The sequence below is a fragment of the Azolla caroliniana genome, unplaced genomic scaffold (assembly GCF_043228905.1).
Source record: "Azolla caroliniana isolate FFs.n. ecotype wild unplaced genomic scaffold, voAzoCaro1.0.p SCAF_5, whole genome shotgun sequence".
NCBI lineage: Eukaryota > Viridiplantae > Streptophyta > Polypodiopsida > Salviniales > Salviniaceae > Azolla > Azolla caroliniana.
This window is the reverse complement of record NW_028230440.1, coordinates 21364653-21368590: the sequence shown is the minus strand read 5'-3', so window position 1 is coordinate 21368590 and position 3938 is coordinate 21364653.

Genomic DNA, 3938 nt, shown 5'->3' with positions numbered 1-3938 from the left:
TCTTCGGTCTTATGTCGACACACGGTCTTGACTGCCGAAGTCTCCGGAACTGGTGTGAAGGAATCCCTTCATTCATGCACATTTACCTTGTCTTCCTCATCGCCCTTCCGGTCCTCCACTTTTCTGTCGACACATTCCGTCTCTCCGGTCTCACGTTGGCGCACATGCACAACCGCCGAAGTCTCTAGAATAGGTGTGGGGATATCCTTTCATCCTCGATCTTCTTCCTCGTGTTGAGCCTTCATCTTTCCGTCACCACCTTCTGTCTCTCTGGTCTCACGTTGGCACACTGGCGCAACCGCCGAAGTCTCTGGAACAAGTGTGGAGAAAGTCTCGACATGGCTATCCGCCGTCGACTTGTCCATAGCCACCTCCGACTTGATGTCGTTTGTCATGGCTACCTCCTCAATCACGTCGGACTCAAACACTTTATCTCCCTCGATTATGCAAGCTTTTCTCATGCTTGCACCTTCATCACCCGATGTTTCGTACACAATGCGTGTTCTGAAACATTTATCCTCCCTCGAAGTGGTCTTCGCTGTCCTCGAGTCATCGGTCTCCTCCTTGGTTGTCGTTTCTTCGTAAGACAAGAAGGTGACTTGTTTCACACCTTCTCTCTCGGTACCATCATATCGAACCTGAGCCTTTGTATCGGCCACTTCATTAACCCGCATTTGTTGGGAGGTCTCTTCTTCCTCGATCACCATTCGCCTCGGTTTTGTCTCCCTTTTAAGCTTCATTTCTTTTGTTGGTGGTGCATTGCTACATCATGTCCCTCTTCGATCGTCCCTCATGGGCCGTCTTGTTGTCGTCGATATTCTCGCTTGTTGTTACCCGTAAGAATATACGGGGAAGCATAAGGTTATGTGTAATGATGTGGTTGATGTGTATGTGTAAAGTAAATGAGTGTGTGAGGATGAGTATGTGTATGGACACATGCACAATTATCTGCATGTGTACAAGAATGTGTAACAGTCTTATTTATAACGGTCATGTAACCATTACATTGGATGTATTATATAAGGGTAAAAGCATGCGAGTGGAAACACTATTATAGCTAATTAGCTACTAAAATGGCCATAGCTAATTAGCTATTTGTTTAGCTAGTCTTTTTTGTGGGAAAATCAAATATTTGAAAAACTAATTTATGAAAAAACTCAAATATTTGAACTTCTGTTTCAGACGTAGTGGAACTTGGGGAATATGACCATCATCTAAGGTCGACTTCAATGTCATCAATTTCCTGTTTAGCCTAAGTCTGATTTTGAATGCAGATGGAGTACTCAGAGCACGAACGCAGACGTAGCTCCCGCAACAGCAAAAAATCGACATTGCAGATTGAGAGCTACAACACAGAACCCGCTCGATCATCGTCCAGGTATGTTTCAGTTACAGAAACCCCAAACATTTGTTTTTTCTTTTTGACTACTGTCTGAACTTTGGTGCCGATTCATATTTCCCCAAAATCGAATAGGGCGAAGTCCTTGGAGTCCCATACAAGGATGTCTCGCAAATCGGGGAGTAGCAACAGGTGTGTTTATATTACTTTTTTTGTGTTTAATCCTGTCTTTAGTGATGATTGGGGTTTCTGATTGAAATTTCTGATTAGGGTTTTTGTTTATAAATTTCTTATTAGAATTTCTGATTAGGGTTTGTGATTGAAATTTCTGATTAGGGTTTGTGATTGAAATTTCTGATTAGGGTTTTTGATTATAAATTTCTGATTAGAATTTCTGAATAGGGTTTCTGGTTACAAATTTTGATTACAAATTAGAATTTCTGAATAGGGTTTTTGTTTATAAATTTCTGCTTAGGATTTCTGATTAGGGTTTGTGATTGAAATTTTTTATTAGGGTTTCTGATTGAAATTTCTGATTAGGGTTTTTGATTATAAATTTCTGATTAGAATTTCTGAATAAGGTTTCTGGTTACAAACTTCTGATTACAGATTTTGATTAGGGTTTCTAATTTCAAACTTCTGATTACAGATTTTGATTAGGGTTTCTGATTTCAAATTTCTGAATACAAATTATGATTAGGGTTTCTGATTTGCTAAGTTAAAGATTTTGCACCATTTTTGTTGTTGTTGATTGGGGTTTTTGATTCTCACATATTCTGATTTTGCACTATTTCTGATTTCTGAAATGATATTTCAGATGGCTCGTTCCTCCGTATACGAGAGTGCTAAACTTCGCAAAATTTTGCGAGACAAAGGAGGACTTCCACAACACCTATGGTCTGTCACTCGAGGGTGTTGACCCTGCTGTCCTAAGTGATAAATTGATCAGTGATATAGACTGGATGACAGTATATACAGTGCCTAGAGTCAAAGGCAAGGTCAAGCTGAAGCATGTACGAGCCGACTTGTACGATGACTGCATGAGACTGCACCAGAAAGTTCATCAGGAGATCCCAGTCAACAATGAGTTGTCAGTTTCATTTGCTAGAGCATTTGCATATGAGTACTGCAAAACAGCGAAGGAATCTAGAGACCCTGAAATGTATAGGGTAGCTTGGGCAGTCTATGGTGAGGCATCGGTAAAAAGATGCCGAAAGATGGGGACCTTGGCACAAAAAATAGACAGATTTTGGAGCATGGCAGCTGTTGATGCAACTGCCGACTCCCAGCAAGACCGGGGGCATACACCACACCGACACCCAAGGAAAGCCAATGTCGATGATACAGGTGAGACATTGGTTAGCTATATGCTAAAAAATGTCCATGAAGCCTGTGAGACATTGGCATTTTTTAAGACTGATTTAGAGAAAGCCACAATGGCTTCTGCAATGGAGAGCAAAGTTACTTCTGCTGTTACAACAATTAGAAATAAGATTCAGGTAACTATTGTTTTGCTGGTATGTGATTGTGTTATAAATAACGGGTAAAATGTGCTAATCAAGCATTATCTGGAATAGGTTGCGCAACAGGAGCTTGAATTAGAGGGGCCACTGGATCCCCAGCGTAAAATAGAACTGCAAATAGAGATCCAGGTTCTTTCAATGAACCTGGACCTTCTAGGTGTAAATACTGTTGCAGATTACAATTTGGATAAGCTTCAAGTAAGTTAACGATTCCTAAGCAAAGTTGGTGTATCTTTCAACAACAAGAATAATTAATCGGTAAATTTCTCTGTTGCGTTGAAGGAACAATACATTCATCAAGAACAGGTAGTTAGCTGCCTTAAGAAGAAGCTACATTTTGTGGAGGGAATGGTAAGGACCAGACAGGATTTGGACCTGAACATTCTTGCTCCCTTACCAAATGAAGTAGAACCAGAAAATGATTTATTGACAGTTCAAGCACGTTGCATCGCTTGCGGGTTAGGTGTGGAGGACAAAACTGCGTCTTTGTTGGTTCACCTACAACCATGCAACCACACATACCATCTGCTTTGTTTTCAACATGCCTGTCGAATTGCTGCATTCTGTTTGGGAGATTGCAGTACAACTCTACCAAATGAGTGGAGAAAACTAACAGGTATACCATACTGTAGCTAATAAGCTTAGTCTTTTCTAATTAGCTATCCTACTAGCTAATTAGCTACTGGCAGCTAATGAGCTACTAGCTAATTAGCTATCCTAGTAGCTAATTAGCTATGGTACTAGCTAATTAGCTAGTACCATAGTTGTGTAAAAAAGCTAAATAGCTATCCTACTAGCTAATTAGCCACTGGCAACTAATTAGCTATCCTAGTAACTAATTAGCTACTGCCATAGTTGTGTAAAGTAGCTAATAAGCTATCCTAGTAGCTAGTTAGCTATGGTACTAGCTAATTAGCTAGTACCATAGTTGTGTAAAAAAGCTAATTAGCTATCCTACTAGCTAATTAGCTACTGGCAACTAATTAGCTATCCTACTAGCTAATTAGCTACTGGCAACTAATTAGCTATCCTACTAGCGAATTAGCTATCATAGTAGCTAATTAGCTACTGACATA